Below are 27007 nucleotides of genomic sequence, written 5' to 3' on the forward strand. Positions count from 1 at the left end.
GCATTCCCAAATTTGCCATTCTCAAAATAACTAGTTTGTGGTATTTGAGGCCTACTTGAAATCTATCCCAAAAAGAAAATCTTACATTGAAGGTATTGATAGTGTCATTCAGAAAAACCTAAGACACACGCTAGCGTGCTGATAGAAGTGTCATTCTGTGATTAAACCTATAACTGTCACACAGCGCAAAAAAAAAAACAGGTCTCACATCTCTATTCAACCAAATCTGCACAGTTTTAGCTGGTCAAGTTATTTGTAGTGACCGTAAAAGCAGACTTTTTGTTCTGGGTTGAAAAAGCATTCCCAAATTTGCCATTCTCAAAATAACTAGTTTGTGGTATTTGAGGCCTACTTGAAATCTATCCCAAAAAGAAAATCTTACATTGAAGGTATTGATAGTGTCATTCAGAAAAACCTAAGACACACGCTAGTGTGCTGATAGAAGTGTCATTCTGTGATTAAACCTATAACTGTCACACAGCGCAAAAAAAAAAACAGGTCTCACATCTCTATTCAACCAAATCTGCACAGTTTTAGCTGGTCAAGTTATTTGTAGTGACCGTAAAAGCAGACTTTTTGTTCTGGGTTGAAAAAGCATTCCCAAATTTGCCATTCTCAAAATTGTGGTGAACGGGAACAATGAGGAAAACATCTAATAAGGGACGCGGACGTGGACATGGTCGTGGGGGTGTTAGTGGACCCTCTGGTGCTGGGAGAGGACGTGGCCGTTCTGCCACAGCCACACGTCCTAGTGAACCAACTACCTCAGGTCCCAGTAGCCAGCAGAATTTACAGCGATATTTGGTGGGGCCCAATGCCGTTCTAAGGATGGTAAGGCCTGAGCAGGTACAGGCATTAGTCAATTGGGTGGCCGACAGTGGATCCAGCACGTTCACATTATCTCCCACCCAGTCTTCTGCAGAAAGCGCACAGATGGCGCATGAAAACCAAGCACGTCGGTCTGTCACATCACCCCCATGCATATCAGGGAAACTGTCTGAGCCTCAAGTTATGCAGCAGTCTCTTATGCTGTTTGAAGACTCTGCTGCCAGGGTTTCCCAAGGGCATCCACCTAGCCCTTCCCCAGGGGTGGAAGAGATAGAATGCACTAACGCACAACCACTTATTTTTCCTGATGATGAGGACATGGGAATACCACCTCAGCACGTCTCTGATGATGACGAAACACAGGTGCCAACTGCTGCGTCTTTCTGCAGTGTGCAGACTGAACAGGAGGTCAGGGATCAAGACTGGGTGGAAGACGATGCAGGGGACGATGAGGTCCTAGACCCCACATGGAATGAAGGTCGTGCCACTGACTTTCACAGTTCGGAGGAAGAGGCAGTGGTGAGACCGAGCCAACAGCATAGCAAAAGAGGGAGCAGTGGGAAAAATCAGAACACCCGCAGCCAAGAGACTCCGCCTGCTACTGACCGCCGCCATCTGGGACCGAGCACCCCAAAGGCAGCTTCAAGGAGTTGCCTGGCATGGCACTTCTTCAAACAATGTGCTGACGACAAGACCCGAGTGGTTTGCACGCTGTGCCATCAGAGCCTGAAGCGAGGCATTAACGTTCTGAACCTTAGCACAACCTGCATGACCAGGCACCTGCATGCAAAGCATGAACTGCAGTGGAGTAAACACCTTAAAAACAAGGAAGTCACTCAGGCTCCCCCTGCTACATCTTCTGCTGCTGCCGCCTCGGCCTCTTCTGCTGCTGCTGCCGCCGCCTCGGCCTCTTCCTCCGCCTCTGGAGGAACGTTGGCACCTGCCGCCCAGCAAACATGGGATGTACCACCAACACCACCACCTGCGTCACCAAGCATCTCAACCATGTCACACGGCAGCGTTCAGCTCTCCATCTCACAAACATTTGAGAGAAAGTGTAAATTCTCACCTAGCCACCCTCGATCCATGGCCCTGAATGCCAGCATTTCTAAACTACTGGCCTATAAAATGCTGTCATTTAGGCTGGTGGACACACACAGCTTCAAACAGCTCATGTCACTTGCTGTCCCACAGTATGTTGTTCCCAGCCGCCACTACTTCTCTAAGAGAGCCGTGCATTCCCTGCACAAACAAGTGTCCGATAAAATCAAGTGTGCACTGCGCAACGCCATCTGTGGCAAGGTCCACCTAACCACAGATACGTGGACCAGTAAGCACGGCCAGGGACGCTATATCTCCCTAACTGCACACTGGGTAAATGTAGTGGCGGCTGGGCCCCAGGCGGAGAGCTATTTGGCGCACGTCCTTCCGCCGCCAAGGATCGCAGGGCAACATTCTTTGCCTCCTGTCTCCTCCTCCTCCTACTCAGCTTCCTCCTCCTCTTCTTCCACCTGCTCATCCAGTCAGCCACACACCTTCACCACCAACTTCAGCACAGCCCAGGGTAAACGTCAGCAGGCCATTCTGAAACTCATATGTTTGGGGGACAGGCCCCACACCGCACAGGAGTTGTGGCGGGGTATAGAACAACAGACCGACGAGTGGTTGCTGCCGGTGAGCCTCAAGCCCGGCCTGGTGGTGTGCGATAATGGGCGAAATCTCGTTGCAGCTCTGGGACTAGCCGGTTTGACGCACATCCCTTGCCTGGCGCATGTGCTGAATTTGGTGGTGCAGAAGTTCATTCGCAACTACCCCGACATGTCAGAGCTGCTGCATAAAGTGCGGGCCGTCTGTTCGCGCTTCCGGCGTTTACACCCTGCCGCTGCTCACCTGTCTGCGCTACAGCGTAACTTCGGCCTTCCCGCTCACCGCCTCATATGCGACGTGCCCACTAGGTGGAACTCCAACTTGCATATGCTGGACAGACTGTGCGAGCAGCAGCAGGCCATAGTGGAGTTTCAGCTGCAGCACGCACGGGTCAGTCGCACTGCGGATCAGACCCACTTCACCACCAATGACTGGGCCTCCATGCGAGACCTGTGTGCCCTGTTGCGCTGTTTCGAGTACTCCACCAACATGGCCAGTGGCGATGACGCCGTTATCAGCGTTACAATACCACTTTTATGTCTCCTTGAGAAAACACTTAGGGCGATGATGGAAGAGGAGGTGGCCCAGGAGGAAGAGGAGGAAGAGGGGTCATTTTTAGCACTTTCAGGCCAGTCTCTTCCAAGTGACTCAGAGGGAGGTTTTTTGCAACACCAGAGGCCAGGTACAAATGTGGCCAGACAGGGCCCACTACTGGAGGACGAGGAGGAGGTGGAGGAGGATGAGGATGAAGCATGTTCACAGCGGGGTGGCACCCAAAGCAGCTCGGGCCCATCACTGGTGCGTGGCTGGGGGGAAACACAGGACGATGACGATACGCCTCCCACAGAGGACAGCTTGTCCTTACCTCTGGGCAGCCTGGCACACATGAGCGACTACATGCTGCAGTGCCTGCGCAACGACAGCAGAGTTGCCCACATTTTAACATGTGCAGACTACTGGGTTGCCACCCTGCTGGATCCCCGGTACAAAGACAATGTGCCCACCTTACTTCCTACACTGGAGCGTGATAGGAAGATGCGCGAGTACAAGCGCACGTTGGTAGACGCGCTACTGAGAGCATTCCCAAATGTCACAGGGGAACCAGTGGAAGCCCAAGGCGAAGGCAGAGGAGGAGCAAGAGGTCGCCAACGCAGCTGTGTCACGCCCAGCTCCTCTGAGGGCAGGGGTAGCATGGCAGAGATGTGGAAAAGTTTTGTCAACACGCCACAGCTAAGTGCACCACCACCTGATACGGAACGTGTTAGCAGGAGGCAACATTTCACTAACATGGTGGAACAGTACCTGTGCACACCCCTCCACGTACTGACTGATGGTTCGGCCCCATTCAACTTCTGGGTCTCCAAATTGTCCACGTGGCCAGAGCTAGCCTTTTATGCCTTGGAGGTGCTGGCCTGCCCGGCGGCCAGCGTTTTGTCTGAACGTGTATTCAGCACGGCAGGGGGCGTCATTACAGACAAACGCAGCCGCCTGTCTACAGCCAATGTGGACAAGCTGACGTTCATAAAAATGAACCAGGCATGGATCCCACAGGACCTGTCCATCCCTTGTGCAGATTAGATATTAACTACCTCCCCTTAACAATATATTATTCTACTCCAGGGCACTTCCTCATTCAATACTATTTTTAATTTCATTTTACCATTATATTGCGGGGCAACCCAAAGTTGAATGAACCTCTCCTCTGTCTGGGTGCCGGGGCCTAAATGTGTGACAGTGGCCTGTTCCAGTGGTGGGTGACGTGAAGCCTGATTCTCTGCTATGACATGAATACAGATTCTGCGCTGACATAAGGCCAGATTCTCTGTTACGGGACCTCTCTCCTCTGCCTGGGTGCCTGGGCCTAAATGTGTGACAGTGGCCTGTTCCAGTGGTGGCTGACGTGAAGCCTGATTCTCTGCTATGACATGAAGACAGATTCTGCGCTGACATAAGGCCAGATTCTCTGTTACGGGACCGCTCTCCTCTGTCTGGGTGCCGGGGCCTAAATGTGTGACAGTGGCCTGTTCCAGTGGTGGGTGACGTGAAGCCTGATTCTCTGCTATGACATGAATACAGATTCTGCGCTGACATAAGGCCAGATTCTCTGTTACGGGACCTCTCTCCTCTGCCTGGGTGCCTGGGCCTAAATGTGTGACAGTGGCCTGTTCCAGTGGTGGCTGACGTGAAACCTGATTCTCTGCTATGACATGAAGACAGATTCTGCGCTGACATAAGGCCAGATTCTCTGTTACGGGACCGCTCTCCTCTGTCTGGGTGCCGGGGCCTAAATGTGTGACAGTGGCCTGTTCCAGTGGTGGGTGACGTGAAGCCTGATTCTCTGCTATGACATGAATACAGATTCTGCGCTGACATAAGGCCAGATTCTCTGTTACGGGACCTCTCTCCTCTGCCTGGGTGCCTGGGCCTAAATGTGTGACAGTGGCCTGTTCCAGTGGTGGCTGACGTGAAGCCTGATTCTCTGCTATGACATGAAGACAGATTCTGCGCTGACATAAGGCCAGATTCTCTGTTACGGGACCGCTCTCCTCTGTCTGGGTGCCGGGGCCTAAATGTGTGACAGTGGCCTGTTCCAGTGGTGGGTGACGTGAAGCCTGATTCTCTGCTATGACATGAAGACAGATTCTGTGCTGACATAAGGCCAGATTCTCTGTTACGGGACCTCTCACCTCTGTCTGGGTGCCGGGGCCTAAATATGTGACAGTGGCCTGTTCCAGTGGTGGGTGACGTGAAGCCTGATTCTCTGCTATGACATGAAGACTGATTCTGCGCTGACATAAGGCCAGATTCTCTGTTACGGGACCTCTCTCCTCTGTCTGGGTGCCGGGGCCTAAATGTGTGACAGTGGCCTGTTCCAGTGGTGGGTGACGTGAAGCCTGATTCTCTGCTATGACATGAATACAGATTCTGCGCTGACATAAGGCCAGATTCTCTGTTACGGGACCGCTCTCCTCTGCCTGGGTGCCTGGGCCTAAATGTGTGACAGTGGCCTGTTCCAGTGGTGGGTGACGTGAAGCCTGATTCTCTGCTATGACATGAAGACAGATTCTGTGCTGACATAAGGCCAGATTCTCTGTTACGGGACCTCTCACCTCTGTCTGGGTGCCGGGGCCTAAATGTGTGACAGTGGCCTGTTCCAGTGGTGGGTGACGTGAAGCCTGATTCTCTGCTATGACATGAAGACTGATTCTGCGCTGACATAAGGCCAGATTCTCTGTTACAGGACCTCTCTCCTCTGTCTGGGTGCCGGGGCCTAAATGTGTGACAGTGGCCTGTTCCAGTGGTGGGTGACGTGAAGCCTGATTCTCTGCTATGACATGAAGACTGATTCTGCGCTGACATAAGGCCAGATTCTCTGTTACGGGACCTCTCTCCTCTGTCTGGGTGCCGGGGCCTAAATGTGTGACAGTGGCCTGTTCCAGTGGTGGGTGACGTGAAGCCTGATTCTCTGCTATGACATGAAGACTGATTCTGTGCTGACATGAAGCCAGATTCTCTGCTATGGCATGAAGAGACTGATTCTCTGCTGACATGAAGCCAGATTCTTTGCTTTGGCATGAAGAGACTGATTCTCTGCTGACGTGAAGCCAGATTCTCTGCTATGGGACCTCTGTCCAATTGATATTGGTTAATTTTTTTTTTTTTTTTTTTATTAATTTCCCTATCCACATTTGTTTGCAGGGGATTTACCTACATGTTGCTGCCTTTTGCAGCCCTCTAGCTCTTTCCTGGGCTGTTTTACAGCCTTTTTAGTGCCGAAAAGTTTGGGTCCCCATTGACTTCAATGGGGTTCGGGTTCGGGACGAAGTTCGGGTCGGGTTCGGATCCCGAACCCGAACATTTCCGGAAAGTTCGGCCGAACTTCTCGAACCCGAACTTCCAGGTGTTCGCTCAACTCTATCCATGACCCTATCTTAAATTCATTGGTTGTCTTCCTTGGATCACTTTTTGTAGGTACTAACCAGTGCATACTAGGAACACTCAAAAAAAACTGCTATTTTGGAGATACTGTGACCCAGTCTTCTAACCATCACAGTTTGGCTCTTGTCAGAGTCGTTCCAATCCTTACACTTTACAATTTTGTCTTCTTCCAATCAACTTCAAGGACTAATTATTAATTTGATGCCTACTGTGTCCCATTCCTTGACAGGTGCCACTGTCACAAGATAATCTTCACCTTTGACTAGTTTTAGTGCTATGGCTCATCTGTGTATAATACTGGTGTCTTCTTATGTGGCAGAAGGGTCTTTGATCCACATAAAGCACTATAGGGCAGGTTTGACTGTTACCTCTGCACCCCTGATGGTGGCTATCAGTGTGCGCTCCAGATGTGCTGGATGTAAACAAATATGGCATCAGCATCTACAGCTATAGTCCCCAATATCTGCTTTAAGAGTCAAACTGTTAGCAGAAGATAATTATTGCAAAGTTTGATCACAGATGTTTCCAGCCCCCATGCATGGCCATATGGCTAAGTCATATTACAGTATCCATAGATCTATGGGTCCATACTGTACCTCTGATTTTATATGGAGGCACACAGAGGTTGTCTCTCTCTAGTATTCCCCTTGAATCCATGAAAAAAAAGAACTGACAGATGCTCTGTTGCATTCTGTATTCTGCCCTGAAGCACTGCACCCCAAGGAGGCACCATCTTGCAGAACTTAGAGTGCGTACTGCTCAGTAATATGGAACCATGGGGATGCTTCTGCTTTACCTCAGCTTCTAGTCATATTTCTCTACATTAATCACACGAATGATGGAAATGTCATTTCTCACTTGCCACTTGTGTATTTCAATATTTAGTCTCTTCCATAACATCCATACAGTGCCTTGCAAAAGTATTCACCCCCCTTGACTTTTTTTGTGTTTTGGTGCCTCACATCTAGGAATTAACATAGTTTGTTTGAGGATTTGCATAATTTAATTTACAGAACATGCCCACAACTTTGAATATATATATATATATATATAGGAAAAGAAATCAGGGCAGCACTCCTGGTGGTCGGGTGTGGGTGCCAGCGGCGATAAACACCTTACCAAGGTGTACGATATAGAATAAAGAAGGACACCGCAGCACATCCGTTTGGTGAAAAAAAGTGGGACCCTTTATTCACCTGTGCGACGTTTCGGTCCGCTTACTGGGACCATTCTCAAGCAACTTTTTTTCACCAAACGGATGTGCTGCGGTGTCCTTCTTTATTCTATATATATATATATATATATATATATATATATATATATTTTTTTTTTATTGTGAAGCAAACAACAAATAGGACAAAATAACAGAAAAAGTCAATGTGCAAAACTATTCACCCCCCTAAAGTCAACACTTTGTAGAGCCACCCTTTGCGGCAATCACAGCTCCAAGTCGCTTTGGATAAGTCTCGATGAGCTTGTCACATCTTACCACTTGGATTTTTGCCCATTCCTCCTTGCAAAACTGCTCCAGCTCCTTCAAGTTGAATGGTTTGCGCTTGTGAACAGCAATCTTTAAGTCTGACCACCGATTTTCTATTGGATTGAGATCTGGGCTTTGACTAGGCCATTCCAACACATTTATATGTTTCCCCTTAAACCACTTCAGTGTTGCTTTAGCAGTGTGTTTGGGGTCATTGTCCTGCTGGAAGGTGAACCTCCGTCCTAGCCTCAAATCACGCACAGAGTGGTACAGGTTTTACTCTAGAATATCCCTGTATTTAGCACCATCCTTCTTTCCCTCAACTCTGACCAGTTTCCCAGTCCCAGCTGCTGAAAATCATCCCCACAGCATGATGCTGCCACCACCATGTTTCACTGTGGGGATGGTGTTCTTTGGGTGATGTGATGTGTTGGGTTTGCGCCAGACATAGCTTTTTCTTTGATGTCCGAAAAGTTCAATTTTAGTCTCATCAGACCAGAGCACCTTCCTCTATACATTTTGGGAGTCTCCCTGTTTTTTTCTGAAAGTAATGGCTTTCTTCTGGCCACTCTGCCATAAAGCCCAACTTTATGGAGCATACGGCTTATTGTCGTCCTATGTACAGATACTCCAGTCTCTGCTGTGGAACTCTGCAGCATCTCCAGGGTTACCTTACGTCTCTGTGCTGCCTCTCTCATTAATGCCCTCCTTGACCGGTCCGTGAGTTTTGGTGGGCGGCCGTCTCTTAGCAGGTTTGCTGTTGTGCCATGCTCTTTCCTTTTGGTCATGATAGATTTGATGGTGCTCCTGGGGATCATCAAAGATTTGGATATTTTTTTTATAACCTAACCCTGACTTGTACATCTCAACAGCATTGCCCCTTACTTGTTTGCAGAGTACCTTGGTCTTCATGGCAGTGTTTGGTTAGTGATGCCTATTGCTTAGGTGTTGCAGCCTCTGGGGCCTTTCAAAAAAGGTGTGTATATGTAATGACAGATCATGTGACACTTAGATTGCACACAGGTGACATCATTTCACTAATTATGTGACTTCTGAAGGTAATTGGTTGCACCAGGGCTTTTTATGGGCTTCCTAACAAAGGGGATTAATACATACACACATGTCAATTTTCTGTTTTCTATTTCTAAACAATAGTTTTATTTATATATTTTTCTCATTTCCACTTCACCAACTTAGATTATTCTGTTCTGATCCATCATATAAAATTCAGATTAATAAAACATTGAACTTAAGGCTGTAATGTAACAAAACAAGGTGGTGAATACTTTTGCAAGGCACTGGTATATCTTTTTTCCACTTTATTTAAGGCCTACATTCATATTTTATACATTCATGAATTATCTTTTCCTACGAGTAATGAACTCTGTAGAAAATTGTCTTATAGGGCCCATTTTCTGCACGCGTCTTATGAATCTGCAGACCTAATTAAAATGATTCTGACACGTATTATCATAAGTCATACACTACCGTGAATATGTAAATAATTGTTGGAATGATTATTTCTAGTAAATGGCAAGTGGCTCCCCTAATCCTTTTCAAGCCCTGAGGCATTAGTACTTGCATGTGGATTACAGGTAATCTTAACGTTTTCAATTATTATTAACGTGATTACAGTAAGCAAGAAAATAACATCAGCAGGGAGCCCGGAATATCTTCACATTTCTCACAATTTTATTTCCTGTCAGTAGGGAGTCATTTCCATAATCTAAGATGAAAAAATCCTAGAGAACATTGAACCTAATGTTAAATTGTAAGTGTGATCCATTCCATCCTGGAGGCTTCAAAGCAAATTTTGATGTATGGATTTTGTGCGTGTTTATAGTATTTCCTCCTAAAATAAAGGATTGAGTACGATGCCCTGTTTCCACACTTTTAATGCTACTGTCATTTTGAAGACTCTGCCTGCTTCTTACTCAGCACCCAGCTGCCCTCTGTTTGCACCCTTCCATTTCATCATATGCATGATGAGATATGGCATCAAAGTTCAATTTCACAAGCTTCTATGTATCTTAGAATCTTTATGACATATTGAAGTTACATTTCTATTGTTATCCTGTAGAAAAGAGCTTGTTGAAAGGAAGTCACATGTAAGCACAGAATAAACTGTTCCCTTTAAATGTGTAGTCAACGATAATCTAACAATGCCATTTTTCAAGGAATTTTCATCCACCTCCTTTAAAATAATAATTTATGAAGGTAGCTGTAATTTTACTCCTACAGTACCTTCCATTCTGGGCTGTGGTCACGCTGACCATGTCCATGCAGCTCTTTCTTATTTCCTGTGATTTTATGTCAATGGGTGGGGCAGTGATAGGGGAGTGTCTATGTAACTAGCTGGGTGGGATGAGCTATAAACTAGCTGGGCGGCACTGGAGCTGTGACAGAGAAAAGAGAAGTGCATCATGGGTTTGGTTGAATACAGCAACAGGAAGTGCTACATACAGGATGGAAACAAACCATTGGGATTTAACCTGATAGTGTACACTCCGTGCCCAATACACGCCAGAATACAAGCAACTGAGGATATATGTCACGGCGCGGTGTGGGTGGTAAACTCCACACCGAACACAGGAGGGAAGGGAACAAGTAATAGGCCTAGAATCTAGGTAAAGGGAAAAGGTCACCACCTAGTGAATCCCTAAACCGAGCCCTGACTACAATCAGTATGAACAGACCTCGATGGTAGGAACGCAGGATCCCTATCTGACCCTAAAGGTCCCTGGAAATAGTGTCAGGACAAAAGATGACCTGTCCCTTCCCAGCTGAAGGAACAGGAGACTCCCTCAGGCCTAATACCAAAAGATAGGGGAATACAACAAACAAGAAATAGGAAAAAGACACTTAACTCCGAAGTATGTGGATGAGCAGGAACTCAGTGGAGAACCAACCACTAGTACTTCCACAACCAGAAAGGAGCTATCAACTGCATAGCATGATGGGTGAGACCAGACTAAATAGAGGAGTTGGAATGACCACTTAAGCTACACCTAAGACAAGAGGTGTGGTCATAACCAGCAACAACACAGAAACAAGTGAAACCAAAGAGACTGTCAGATCACATCACCTGCAGCCAGTCTCTTAGATCTTCTGACCCCTGTCACGGGAGAGACCATGACAGTACCCCCCCTTCTACGGGTGGCCTCCAGACACACAGAATCGACTTTATCCGGATGAGCTCTGTGAAAGGCTTTCACCAGACGACTAGCATTAACATTGGCCGCTGGAACCCACATCCTCTCCTCTGGTCCGTAACCCTTCCAGTGAACGAGATACTGGAGGGATCTACGGAGAATTCGGGAGTCCACTATCCTGGCGATCTGAAATTCCATATTACCGTCCACCATGACAGGAGTCGGAGGCAAGGAGGACGGTTCAACAGGTTCGACATATCTCTTCAACAACGACTTATGGAACACATTATGAATCTTCAAAGCCTGAGGAAGTTCAAGACGAAAGGCTACTGGGTTAATAATGGCAGTGATCTTATATGGACCAATAAAACCTTGGACCAAACTGCCAAGAAGGTACTTTCAACTCAATGTTTCTTGTGAACAGCCACACAGAATCAACCACTCTCAGGTCCGGACCATTCATACGTCTATTGTCAGCCATACATTTATAGTTGTTGCCCATTTTTTTTACATTATTTTGAATTTTCCGCCAAATAGATGACAAATAAGAGGAAAATCATTCCTCCTCATGTATACCAGAAGTCTCCGTACCAGAAAATGTGCCAAATTGCGGGTGAAACCCATATGCCACAAAAAACGCCGACTTATCAGTGGACTCCTGTCTACGGTTATTTATGGCAAACTCTGCTAAAATGAAGACCACTCCTCCTGGTTCTCCAAGACAAAACATCTCAAATAAGTCTCTAGATTCTGATTAGTGCGTTCAGTCTGTCTGTTTGACTGAGGATGAAAGGCCAAAGAGAAGGACAATTGTACCCCCAGACGAGTACAGAACGCCTACCAGAATTTGGAAACAAACTGAGTCCCCCTATTAGACACCACATCAGAAGAAATACCATGTAATTTCATGATGTTATCGGAAAACACTTGTGCAAGAGCTTTAGCATTAGGTAGACCTGGCAATGCTATAAAGTGCGCCATCTTACTAAAGCGATCAACAACCACCAAAATCACAGTTTTTCCTGAAGAATTAGGTAAATCTGTGATAAAATCCATGGATACATGAGTCCAAGGTCAGGACGGAATGGGCAACGGAAGTAAGGATCCGGAAGGCCGAGTATGTGTCACCATAGCACGTGCACAAGTACTACAAGCAGACACATAGTCCTCAACGCACTTACGCAACCCCGGCCACCAGAATCTATGAAAGATGAGATTGACAGTGGATCTGCTCCCAGGGTGTCCTGTGAAAACCATACAGTGATGTTCCTCGAACATCTTGTGACTAGAGTTGAGCAGACACCTGGATGTTCGGGTTGTATGGGTTCAGCCGAACTTCAGAAAAAAGTTCGAGTTCGGGACCCGAACTTGACCCTGAACCCGAACCCCATTGAAGTCAATGGGGACCCGAACTTTTGAGCACTAAAATGGCTGTAAAAATGTCATGGAAAGGGCTAGAGGGCTGCAAATGTCGTCAAAATGTGGTTAAGAGCATGGCAAGTGCTCTGTAAACAAATGTGGATAGGGAAATGTGGGCCAAAAGAGTCAAGCGGAATTGTGGGAAAAGCTATTGAGGCGCAAATGTTGTCCAAAAGAGTATAGCGGAAATGTGGGACAAAGTATTGAAGCTTAAATGTGGTACAACTTGTTTAAGGTTAAGCATTGAATCAAAGGAGGTGGCACGCATCAATTAAAGAAGCATTTCAGAAATGTTATTCCCTGGCACCTATGCAGAGCAGGGGTTTATTCACGTCTAAAATTGTATAATGTCAACCCAAGAATGTAACAGAAAAATTACAGAAATTAATTAACCTGTCTACTTGGTAGAGCAGGGGTCAATGACAGAAAACATTTGTTTATTGTCACCCGAAAATGTAAAATAAAAATTATTGAAATTTATTAAGCTGTCAACTAGGTAGAGGAGGGGTATATTACACCCAAAAATTTGTGAATTTGACCATAAAATGTAACTGACAAATGTTTTTTTTTTTTTTTTTACTAGTCTAATAGGTATAGCAGTGGTACTTCACACTCAAAAATTGTTGAATTTCAACTGAAAATGTAACTGACTAATTATTTTTTTGTTAACCGGCCTACTAGGTATAGCAGTGGTACTATACACCCAAAAATTTGTGATTTTCTCCCGAAAATGTAAATGACAATTTATTATTTTTTTTTTACCGTCCAACTAGGTATAGCAGTGGTACTATACAACCAAAAATTGGTTAATTTAACCAGAAAATGTTAATGACAATTTTATTTTATTTACTTTACAGGTCTAATAGGTATAGCAGTGGTACTATACACCCAAAAATTGGTGAATTTCACCCGAAAATGTTAATGACAAATAAGTGAAATGATATAAAATATGTACAAAAAAAGAAATAAAATTGATTTATGAGGTGGAGTTTCATATGGAGTAGGAGTTTGAGAAGGCGGTGGACGTAGCGGAGTAGGTGAAAGCGGCGGTGGAGGAGGACGAAATAGCCAACACAGGTTTTTGGTTTTAATTTAATTTTTTCAAATTAAGGTACACTCCAAAAGAGTGTGAAATATCCAAAATACAAACATGAACAATTGCGCTGCAGTATAACAATGGCTGGTTAGTGCCGGTATACATGTCTATTCTGGACAAGGTACAGACAAGTCCTGAGGGATCCATGCCTGGTTCATTTTAATGAACGTGAGCTTGTCCGCATTGGCTGTGGACAGGCGGCTGCGCTTGTCTGTGATGATGCCCCCTGCCGTGCTAAACACACGTTCAGATAATACACTGGCTGCAGGGCAGGCCAGCACCTCCAAGGCGTAAAAGGCAAGCTCAGGCCATGTGCCCAATTTGGAGACCCAGAAGTTGAAGGGGGCAGACCCATCATTCAGTACGTGTAGGCGTGTGCACACATACTGCTCCACCATGTTGGTGAAATGCTGCCTCCTGCTAAGACATTCCATATCAGCTGGTGGTGCTTGTTGTTGTGGCGTGCTGACAAAGCTTTTCCACATTTTGGCCATGCTAACCCTGCCTTCTGAGGTGCTGGCGGTGCCCAGCTGAGTTGGCAAACTCTTCCTCGTCCTCTGCCTTCGCCTTGTGCTTCCACTGTGCCCCCGCTGTCAGGTGGGAATGCCACCAGCAGCGCGTCTACCAGCGTGCGCTTGTACTCGCGCATCTTACGATCACGCTCCAGTGAGGGAATTAAGGATGGTACGTTGTCCTTGTAACGGGGATCCTGCAGCGTGGCCACCCAGTAATCAGCACAAGTTAGAATGTGGGCAACTCGGCGGTCGTTGCGGAGACACTGCAGCATGTAATCGCTCATGTGTGCCAGGCTGCCCAGAGGCAATGAAAATCTGTCCTCTGTGGGAGGTGTATCGTCTGTGTCCTCTGTATCCCCCCATCCATGCACCAGTGATGGCCATGAGCTGGTCTGGGTGCCACCCTGCTGTGAACATGGTTCCTCCTCCTCCATCTCCTCATCCTCCACCTCGTCATCCTCCAGAACTGTGCCCTGGCTGGACAATTGTGTACCTTGGGTTTGTGGGTGCAGGAACCCACCCTCGGAGCCACTTGGGAGTGACTGGCCAGAAACCCTACGAAATGATCCCTCTTCCTCCTCCTTCTCATGTGCCACATCCTCTTCCATCATCGCCAGGAGCGGTTTTTCAAGGAGGCATAGAAGTGAGATAGTAACGCTGAGAACGGCGTTAACGGCACTGGCCATGTTGGTGGAGTACTCGAAACAGTGCAACAAGAAACACAGGTCTCGCATGGAGACCCAGTCATTGGTGGTGAAGTGGTGCTGTTCCGCCGAGCAACCCGTACGTGCTGCAACTGAAACTCCACTATCGCCTGCTGCTGCTCGCACAGTCTGGCCAGCATGTGCAAGGTGGAGTTCCAACTTGTGGGCACATCGCATATGAGGCGGTGACCGGGAAGGCCGAAGTTACACTGCAGCGCTGACAGGCGAGCAGCAGCAGGGTGAGAATGCCGAAAGCGCGCACAGACGGCCCGCACTTTATGCAGCAGCTCTGACATATTGGGGTAAGTTTTAAGGAATCTCTGCACCACCAAATTCGCAATATGCGGCAGGCAAGGGATGTGCGTCAAACCGGCTAGTCCCAGAGATGCTACGAGATTTCGCCCATTATCGCACACCACCAGGCCGGGCTTGAGGCTGACTGGCACAAACCACTCATCGGTCTGTTGTTCAAGGCAGGTCCCCAAACAGATAAGTTTTAAAACTGCCTGCTGTCGTTTACCCCTGGCTGTGCTGAAGTTGGTGGTGAAGGTGTTACGCTGACCGGATGAGGAGCTGGTAGAGGATGAGGAAGCAGAGAAGGAGGAGGAAGCAACAGGAGGCAAACTGAAGCGCCCTGCAATCCTCGGTGGTGGAAGGACATGCACCAAACTGCTATCCTATCTTTATTTAATTCATTTTAGACATACACACAACAAGAAAACCCATTATTAAAATTATCAGGGTCCAGTGAGATGTGAATTAGGCTGTTTTTTCTTTCTGGTTGCTGATAGCAACCCTATATTTATTCATTAATGCCTATCAGGTGCATTACTTGGGGCATACTCCAGTCTGTACTTTCGTGTGTGTATAATTTATATCCCTCTGTGGGATAACCTTGACCGGTTAATACTGTCAACCTTTATTCATAGGTTGTTGTTTGCAACTTTATTTGCTCTGTTGCTATCTGTCTATCGTGGAGCCCTTGTCATTGAGGCACGTCCACCATGTGCATCATATGTATCAGTCTGTCAGAGCAATCACTGTATCTATTTGTAATAAAACAAATATATATTGTGGCTCACCCGTATCTGTCAATGTGGTAAGGGTGCTCTGCTTTTTGGATGAATCACCTGTTCATCCGGTGTGGAGAATTGCAATTGTTTGAAATTAAAAGCAGGCACTCACCAGCTGGTTAGTCTAATAAGTAGTAGCTTTATATATAAATAAAATTTACAATAAAATATACATAAAAAGTTAGCATAAACTGATTAACATATAATGCACTGGGGATATTAGGACACTAAGTATCCTGCTTCGATATCCTGCTAGCTGAATAGATATTAAGCTTTGGTCTATAGGTGTATATAATATGCTCAATTCATATAATCAAATCAAAGTCCTGTGTAAAATAAAAATACAAATAGAAATAACACAAATGTCCTTCTGTGAACAAAACCTGTGAAGAATAAAATAGAAATCCTGTGCAAAATAAGTGATGCAAAAGTAATATGCTGGTGATATATTTTGAGTGAATATAGTGTTAAATAAGGTCGTGCATAGACCTAGTGGCAATTCCTCAGTTGAAGTATATAATGTTTCAATTCAGTAGCGGTCCTCTATGCGCTAGGCAGTAGGGCTTAGGTAAAGGATAGTCGGGTTTTTGAACTGGGGCGTCCCCCTAGATCTTCAAACCCTCTTACCTTGCCCTTGGTTGAGGCTAGACTCTTTAGAGGTGTCTCTCTCCTAAACGCTGGGGTCCTTGGTGCAGGATCCAATTATGTGAGAATTTCCTCTCGCCGGTCTCAGCGTTCCACGAGGGTGCTTCCTTGTGTCTCAGCAATCAGGAAGTAATCTCTCCAGTTCTCGTAGTCTCGCGTAATCTCGCGATCAGTTGGTCCAGCTAAATTTTCACTGGATTGTAACTGCAGACTAGACGATATTCTTCCAACTTTTTTTCGGAATAGGGTGGGTGAATACTCGCAGGAACCAGCCAGACGCGTTTCGAGGGTCCTCCCTCTTCCTCAGTGGCTATACTGCGAGTGTTACCCTTCTTACTTATATACTATGGTTCTCTGAGATCCCACCCAACTCCGATCTGGATTTCACTTGTTCTAATTAGATTAAATCTTCAGTGCAAGGTACTACTTAAATATATATATATATATAGACTATTTGTCTTACTAACTTTCTAATCTTTATTATTTAAGATACAATTTAAAAATATATATCATAATATATAAGAATATAATTAAAAAGTATATATAAAAATATAAATAGTACATATATAAGCTCTAATTTAAAATCCTTAAATATATAGATCTGGGATAGCAATCACTTATTCATTCCTTTTCCATAATAATTCCAAGTATTTGAACAATCCTCCAAAGTCCAAATAACACAAAAAGCGTCCTGAGAACTTAAAAGACGCAATGGACACAAAAAATACAAAAAACGCATCAAAACCGCACCAGATAGCTAAAAAACCGCATATGCGTTTTCGGTGCGTTTTGTGTCAAAATCTCCTCCCACATTCATCTTCATAAAACCCCATCACTTATACCTCCTCCTTCTCATCAAAGATATCTCTAGATGTTGTATATTGGATATTCCACATTAATAAATAGTGTCTCTATATTTTAATCCAATAGATGTATTCTATCTTTAATTTTCTCTCTTTGATAGTTAGAACTTATCTTCCCTTTTTCTTTTATTCTTTATTGAGGTATAAGGGGAGGAAGGCCCACCACCGAGGGGAGATCCTGGTACCATAAAATAGCTAACCACAGGATGTCCCGTCAGAGGGGGGCATCCCTCCCTAGAGACTATAGGAAACCAAATAACTCAAAATCTGAGTTCAGTCCCCGTGGAAGGAGAGTTTGAAAATCAAAAATTCGCCTAGATTCCTGCCTCGACATCCTAGCGATATGGTCTCCACCTCGCCAGTGTATATCCACCTTTTCGAAGGCCATGAAAACCATACCTCTTGGGTCTTTATTATGACATTGTTTATAATGTAATGACAGGGAGTGTTTTTCATAACCATTTTTTATGTTAGTCACATGTTCTGCCAACCTCTTTTTTAAGGTGCGTTTGGTCCTCCCAATATATTGTTTCTTGCATTGGCATTCTATTATATACAATATATTCTTTGAGCTACAGGTCAAAAATTCTTTAATTTTCCACGTGAAGGAATTTACCCTTGACTGGATCTCAGTGGTCTTCCTAGGGAATGATGTAATTTTGCAGATTCCACAACTTCCACATCTATAGAAGCCACTGAGATTCAGCCAACTTTGGATAGATGTTTTATTCTCCTTCTTTCTATTCTTGACTGATGGTGCTACCTTTAAGGATAGGTTTTGTGCTCTAGTATATGTAATTTGGGGACCATTACCAATTAGAGGACCTATTAATTTGTCATTCAATAGGTGGTGCCAGTGTTTCCTTACTATCCCCTCTATTTGTTTGTGTTGCTTATTAAAGGGTAGTATAATTCTAAACTGATCTCCTTCTTTATCTTCTTTTGTATTTTCTACAAAGAAGGTATTTCTGTCTGTATTCTGAACCTTGATCAGTGCTTTATCCAATACATTATTGGGATATTCTTTATCTAAGAAACACTTTTTCAATACCTGGGCCTCCCTAACAAAATCTACTTCATCCGTACAGTTTCTTTTTATCCTCCTAAACTGTCCCATTGGGACTTCAAGCAGCCATCTGGGTAGATGGCAGCTTGAAAAAAGGATATAACTGTTACGGGATACCTCTTTCTGGAATGTGCTGCATATTAATTGGTTGTTTTGTACTCTAATTAATAAATCTAGGAATTCTATTTTTTCTTCACTAAGATTTCTTGAAAAGCTAAGATTGTAAATATTATTATTCAATTTTTCTAAAAATACATCAAGATCCTCTCTCGTACCTCTCCAGACAAATAGGATGTCGTCGATAAATCTATGCCAGAGTACCAGGTCTGCCCCTATCATGTGTTTAATCTGCTCTTCTTCCCATTTAGCCATGAATAAATTTGCATAACTAGGGGCAAACCTGGTACCCATGGCAGTACCCCTAGTCTGGAGATAATAATCCTGATTGTAAGAAAAATAATTATGGGTCAGAATAAATTTCACCCCATCTGCTATGAAATCTATCTGTTTCTCCCCAAAATTGCTATGAGTATTCAGTTGGTTTCTTAATGCTTCAATTCCCTGATCATGATTAATGACCGTATATAGGGAACTTACATCTAAAGTCCCCAATATCCAGTTTGTCTCATATTCAAGACCTTCCACTATTTGTATGATCTGCGTTGTATCTCTAATGTATGCAAAATTCTTTTTTACACTAGGTTGTAGGAGTTTATCTATATATTCTGACAAATTTGAGGTTAAAGAACCTATGCCAGAGATAATTGGTCTTCCTGGGGGGTTCACTTGATCTTTATGCACTTTAGGCAAACAATAGAAAATTGGCATTCTATGTTGAGTTTTGGTAATATATTTAAACTCATAATCATTTAGGATACCGTTTTCCCACCCCTCTCTGGCATAGTCAGTCAATTCCTTACTATATTCATTAGTGGGGTCCTTCGATAGTCTGGAGTATGTGGCAGCGTCTGATAACTGTCTAAGACATTCTGCTTCATACTTTTGAGTCTCCAGAATAACGATGGCTCCTCCCTTATCCGCAGGTCGTATAGTGATATTTTCTGATTTTTGTAGTTGTTTGATGGCCTGTATTTCTTGAGTGGTCACATTATTACCTAGTCTTCCATTCACATTTAATTTCCTAATATCTGTTTCCACAGATTTTTTGAAGGCTGCCATCTCATGGCCTATCTGTTGTCTTGGGTACATTTTGCTTGCCAACTTCAATTTAGTGTGGACAAACATATTATTTTCAGTGGAATTCGCAATTATGGGGTTCTTCATAAAATATTTTTTAAGGCACAATTTTCTAACAAATTTCTCTATTCCAATATAGATATCAAATTTGCTAGCTTGTGCTGTAGGGGCAAATTTTAATCCCTTGTTTAATAATTGAATCTGGGTTGGCGTCAAAGATGTTTTACTCAAATTTATAATTGGATCTAACTCTTTTTGGGTATTCAATTTCTGTATTGTCTTCTTCCCCTTTCTCTTTCCCCTCCTTGTCCCCTTTGATCGTGATCGTGGTAGTATTGATGCCGATTCGGGATGTAACTCTCCCTCCCTCCCTGATAATTCCCCTCCCTCGGGTTGTGTTGGGTTTCTTGATGATAACCCCTGTGTCTCAGGTTGTATTGGTGCCCCATCTCCTGATGATGGTTCATTACCGGGGGGGATTTCGCCCGTTCTGATGTTATATGTTTTATTTGGCGCGTTTTCGTTTTGTGATGTGGAGGGGTCCCATCTAAAAAATGATTGTTCATAATCGGTTCATATCTTTTTCTTACTGGGATGTCATATTCATATTGTCTATCCTCTCTATTCTCTCTAATGGCATCTTCATTTATATTAGTTAAATCTTGATTTTCTCCTGATGAATATTTATCTATATCTTTTCTAGTATTTTTCTTCAATTTTTTACTTTTTTTACTAACTATCTCCTGTTCTATTAATCCTAAATTTTTGCAAATCCTTTGTTGCCAATTAGTGATTTCTTCACCAATGGGGAATGTCTGTATTGTTTCCCTAATTTTTAGGATTTTTTCTGTAGTTTCTTCCAAGATTTTATTTCTTCTCTTGATAATTAGTTCTACTAGTGCTATAGACTGTTTCATCAGGAGGTTATCCCATTCTTCTCTAAATGAGTCGTTTAGTAGATCAGTCGCTGGGTTCTTAAATAATTGTAAACCCTTGGGTATAATACCTAGTTCCAGGTATTTCCCCAATGATTTAATTTCCCATTTCTGCTTTAATTGTCTTATCAGCAATGTTTCCAGCTCTCTAAAGGACTCTGTGACGGATTTCTCATTAGATCCAAAATTATTAGTATTGGTTTCTTCAAAAATAAAAGTCTCCAACCTTGTATTCTGGTTTTCTATAAACTGCCAGATGTCCATACTGACAGGTACTGGGGGGCTCAACAATATTAGGTGAATAAAATAGTAATAAAACAAATATATATTGTGGCTCACCCGTATCTGTCAATGTGGTAAGGGTGCTCTGCTTTTTGGATGAATCACCTGTTCATCCGGTGTGGAGAATTGCAATTGTTTGAAATTAAAAGCAGGCACTCACCAGCTGGTTAGTCTAATAAGTAGTAGCTTTATATATAAATAAAATTTACAATAAAATATACATAAAAAGTTAGCATAAACTGATTAACATATAATGCACTGGGGATATTAGGACACTAAGTATCCTGCTTCGATATCCTGCTAGCTGAATAGATATTAAGCTTTGGTCTATAGGTGTATATAATATGCTCAATTCATATAATCAAATCAAAGTCCTGTGTAAAATAAAAATACAAATAGAAATAACACAAATGTCCTTCTGTGAACAAAACCTGTGAAGAATAAAATAGAAATCCTGTGCAAAATAAGTGATGCAAAAGTAATATGCTGGTGATATATTTTGAGTGAATATAGTGTTAAATAAGGTCGTGCATAGACCTAGTGGCAATTCCTCAGTTGAAGTATATAATGTTTCAATTCAGTAGCGGTCCTCTATGCGCTAGGCAGTAGGGCTTAGGTAAAGGATAGTCGGGTTTTTGAACTGGGGCGTCCCCCTAGATCTTCAAACCCTCTTACCTTGCCCTTGGTTGAGGCTAGACTCTTTAGAGGTGTCTCTCTCCTAAACGCTGGGGTCCTTGGTGCAGGATCCAATTATGTGAGAATTTCCTCTCGCCGGTCTCAGCGTTCCACGAGGGTGCTTCCTTGCGTCTCAGCAATCAGGAAGTAATCTCTCCAGTTCTCGTAGTCTCGCGTAATCTCGCGATCAGTTGGTCCAGCTAAATTTTCACTGGATTGTAACTGCAGACTAGACGATATTCTTCCAACTTTTTTTCGGAATAGGGTGGGTGAATACTCGCAGGAACCAGCCAGACGCGTTTCGAGGGTCCTCCCTCTTCCTCAGTGGCTATACTGCGAGTGTTACCCTTCTTACTTATATACTATGGTTCTCTGAGATCCCACCCAACTCCGATCTGGATTTCACTTGTTCTAATTAGATTAAATCTTCAGTGCAAGGTACTACTTAAATATATATATATATATAGACTATTTGTCTTACTAACTTTCTAATCTTTATTATTTAAGATACAATTTAAAAATATATATCATAATATATAAGAATATAATTAAAAAGTATATATAAAAATATAAATAGTACATATATAAGCTCTAATTTAAAATCCTTAAATATATAGATCTGGGATAGCAATCACTTATTCATTCCTTTTCCATAATAATTCCAAGTATTTGAACAATCCTCCAAAGTCCAAATAACACAAAAAGCGTCCTGAGAACTTAAAAGACGCAATGGACACAAAAAATACAAAAAACGCATCAAAACCGCACCAGATAGCTAAAAAACCGCATATGCGTTTTCGGTGCGTTTTGTGTCAAAATCTCCTCCCACATTCATCTTCATAAAACCCCATCACTTATACCTCCTCCTTCTCATCAAAGATATCTCTAGATGTTGTATATTGGATATTCCACATTAATAAATAGTGTCTCTATATTTTAATCCAATAGATGTATTCTATCTTTAATTTTCTCTCTTTGATAGTTAGAACTTATCTTCCCTTTTTCTTTTATTCTTTATTGAGGTATAAGGGGAGGAAGGCCCACCACCGAGGGGAGATCCTGGTACCATAAAATAGCTAACCACAGGATGTCCCGTCAGAGGGGGGCATCCCTCCCTAGAGACTATAGGAAACCAAATAACTCAAAATCTGAGTTCAGTCCCCGTGGAAGGAGAGTTTGAAAATCAAAAATTCGCCTAGATTCCTGCCTCGACATCCTAGCGATATGGTCTCCACCTCGCCAGTGTATATCCACCTTTTCGAAGGCCATGAAAACCATACCTCTTGGGTCTTTATTATGACATTGTTTATAATGTAATGACAGGGAGTGTTTTTCATAACCATTTTTTATGTTAGTCACATGTTCTGCCAACCTCTTTTTTAAGGTGCGTTTGGTCCTCCCAATATATTGTTTCTTGCATTGGCATTCTATTATATACAATATATTCTTTGAGCTACAGGTCAAAAATTCTTTAATTTTCCACGTGAAGGAATTTACCCTTGACTGGATCTCAGTGGTCTTCCTAGGGAATGATGTAATTTTGCAGATTCCACAACTTCCACATCTATAGAAGCCACTGAGATTCAGCCAACTTTGGATAGATGTTTTATTCTCCTTCTTTCTATTCTTGACTGATGGTGCTACCTTTAAGGATAGGTTTTGTGCTCTAGTATATGTAATTTGGGGACCATTACCAATTAGAGGACCTATTAATTTGTCATTCAATAGGTGGTGCCAGTGTTTCCTTACTATCCCCTCTATTTGTTTGTGTTGCTTATTAAAGGGTAGTATAATTCTAAACTGATCTCCTTCTTTATCTTCTTTTGTATTTTCTACAAAGAAGGTATTTCTGTCTGTATTCTGAACCTTGATCAGTGCTTTATCCAATACATTATTGGGATATTCTTTATCTAAGAAACACTTTTTCAATACCTGGGCCTCCCTAACAAAATCTACTTCATCCGTACAGTTTCTTTTTATCCTCCTAAACTGTCCCATTGGGACTTCAAGCAGCCATCTGGGTAGATGGCAGCTTGAAAAAAGGATATAACTGTTACGGGATACCTCTTTCTGGAATGTGCTGCATATTAATTGGTTGTTTTGTACTCTAATTAATAAATCTAGGAATTCTATTTTTTCTTCACTAAGATTTCTTGAAAAGCTAAGATTGTAAATATTATTATTCAATTTTTCTAAAAATACATCAAGATCCTCTCTCGTACCTCTCCAGACAAATAGGATGTCGTCGATAAATCTATGCCAGAGTACCAGGTCTGCCCCTATCATGTGTTTAATCTGCTCTTCTTCCCATTTAGCCATGAATAAATTTGCATAACTAGGGGCAAACCTGGTACCCATGGCAGTACCCCTAGTCTGGAGATAATAATCCTGATTGTAAGAAAAATAATTATGGGTCAGAATAAATTTCACCCCATCTGCTATGAAATCTATCTGTTTCTCCCCAAAATTGCTATGAGTATTCAGTTGGTTTCTTAATGCTTCAATTCCCTGATCATGATTAATGACCGTATATAGGGAACTTACATCTAAAGTCCCCAATATCCAGTTTGTCTCATATTCAAGACCTTCCACTATTTGTATGATCTGCGTTGTATCTCTAATGTATGCAAAATTCTTTTTTACACTAGGTTGTAGGAGTTTATCTATATATTCTGACAAATTTGAGGTTAAAGAACCTATGCCAGAGATAATTGGTCTTCCTGGGGGGTTCACTTGATCTTTATGCACTTTAGGCAAACAATAGAAAATTGGCATTCTATGTTGAGTTTTGGTAATATATTTAAACTCATAATCATTTAGGATACCGTTTTCCCACCCCTCTCTGGCATAGTCAGTCAATTCCTTACTATATTCATTAGTGGGGTCCTTCGATAGTCTGGAGTATGTGGCAGCGTCTGATAACTGTCTAAGACATTCTGCTTCATACTTTTGAGTCTCCAGAATAACGATGGCTCCTCCCTTATCCGCAGGTCGTATAGTGATATTTTCTGATTTTTGTAGTTGTTTGATGGCCTGTATTTCTTGAGTGGTCACATTATTACCTAGTCTTCCATTCACATTTAATTTCCTAATATCTGTTTCCACAGATTTTTTGAAGGCTGCCATCTCATGGCCTATCTGTTGTCTTGGGTACATTTTGCTTGCCAACTTCAATTTAGTGTGGACAAACATATTATTTTCAGTGGAATTCGCAATTATGGGGTTCTTCATAAAATATTTTTTAAGGCACAATTTTCTAACAAATTTCTCTATTCCAATATAGATATCAAATTTGCTAGCTTGTGCTGTAGGGGCAAATTTTAATCCCTTGTTTAATAATTGAATCTGGGTTGGCGTCAAAGATGTTTTACTCAAATTTATAATTGGATCTAACTCTTTTTGGGTATTCAATTTCTGTATTGTCTTCTTCCCCTTTCTCTTTCCCCTCCTTGTCCCCTTTGATCGTGATCGTGGTAGTATTGATGCCGATTCGGGATGTAACTCTCCCTCCCTCCCTGATAATTCCCCTCCCTCGGGTTGTGTTGGGTTTCTTGATGATAACCCCTGTGTCTCAGGTTGTATTGGTGCCCCATCTCCTGATGATGGTTCATTACCGGGGGGGATTTCGCCCGTTCTGATGTTATATGTTTTATTTGGCGCGTTTTCGTTTTGTGATGTGGAGGGGTCCCATCTAAAAAATGATTGTTCATAATCGGTTCATATCTATTTCTTACTGGGATGTCATATTCATATTGTCTATCCTCTCTATTCTCTCTAATGGCATCTTCATTTATATTAGTTAAATCTTGATTTTCTCCTGATGAATATTTATCTATATCTTTTCTAGTATTTTTCTTCAATTTTTTACTTTTTTTACTAACTATCTCCTGTTCTATTAATCCTAAATTTTTGCAAATCCTTTGTTGCCAATTAGTGATTTCTTCACCAATGGGGAATGTCTGTATTGTTTCCCTAATTTTTAGGATTTTTTCTGTAGTTTCTTCCAAGATTTTATTTCTTCTCTTGATAATTAGTTCTACTAGTGCTATAGACTGTTTCATCAGGAGGTTATCCCATTCTTCTCTAAATGAGTCGTTTAGTAGATCAGTCGCTGGGTTCTTAAATAATTGTAAACCCTTGGGTATAATACCTAGTTCCAGGTATTTCCCCAATGATTTAATTTCCCATTTCTGCTTTAATTGTCTTATCAGCAATGTTTCCAGCTCTCTAAAGGACTCTGTGACGGATTTCTCATTAGATCCAAAATTATTAGTATTGGTTTCTTCAAAAATAAAAGTCTCCAACCTTGTATTCTGGTTTTCTATAAACTGCCAGATGTCCATACTGACAGGTACTGGGGGGCTCAACAATATTAGGTGAATAAAATAGTAATAAAACAAATATATATTGTGGCTCACCCGTATCTGTCAATGTGGTAAGGGTGCTCTGCTTTTTGGATGAATCACCTGTTCATCCGGTGTGGAGAATTGCAATTGTTTGAAATTAAAAGCAGGCACTCACCAGCTGGTTAGTCTAATAAGTAGTAGCTTTATATATAAATAAAATTTACAATAAAATATACATAAAAAGTTAGCATAAACTGATTAACATATAATGCACTGGGGATATTAGGACACTAAGTATCCTGCTTCGATATCCTGCTAGCTGAATAGATATTAAGCTTTGGTCTATAGGTGTATATAATATGCTCAATTCATATAATCAAATCAAAGTCCTGTGTAAAATAAAAATACAAATAGAAATAACACAAATGTCCTTCTGTGAACAAAACCTGTGAAGAATAAAATAGAAATCCTGTGCAAAATAAGTGATGCAAAAGTAATATGCTGGTGATATATTTTGAGTGAATATAGTGTTAAATAAGGTCGTGCATAGACCTAGTGGCAATTCCTCAGTTGAAGTATATAATGTTTCAATTCAGTAGCGGTCCTCTATGCGCTAGGCAGTAGGGCTTAGGTAAAGGATAGTCGGGTTTTTGAACTGGGGCGTCCCCCTAGATCTTCAAACCCTCTTACCTTGCCCTTGGTTGAGGCTAGACTCTTTAGAGGTGTCTCTCTCCTAAACGCTGGGGTCCTTGGTGCAGGATCCAATTATGTGAGAATTTCCTCTCGCCGGTCTCAGCGTTCCACGAGGGTGCTTCCTTGCGTCTCAGCAATCAGGAAGTAATCTCTCCAGTTCTCGTAGTCTCGCGTAATCTCGCGATCAGTTGGTCCAGCTAAATTTTCACTGGATTGTAACTGCAGACTAGACGATATTCTTCCAACTTTTTTTCGGAATAGGGTGGGTGAATACTCGCAGGAACCAGCCAGACGCGTTTCGAGGGTCCTCCCTCTTCCTCAGTGGCTATACTGCGAGTGTTACCCTTCTTACTTATATACTATGGTTCTCTGAGATCCCACCCAACTCCGATCTGGATTTCACTTGTTCTAATTAGATTAAATCTTCAGTGCAAGGTACTACTTAAATATAT

The sequence above is a fragment of the Bufo bufo genome, chromosome 2, assembly GCF_905171765.1.
Source record: "Bufo bufo chromosome 2, aBufBuf1.1, whole genome shotgun sequence".
Classification (NCBI taxonomy): domain Eukaryota; kingdom Metazoa; phylum Chordata; class Amphibia; order Anura; family Bufonidae; genus Bufo; species Bufo bufo.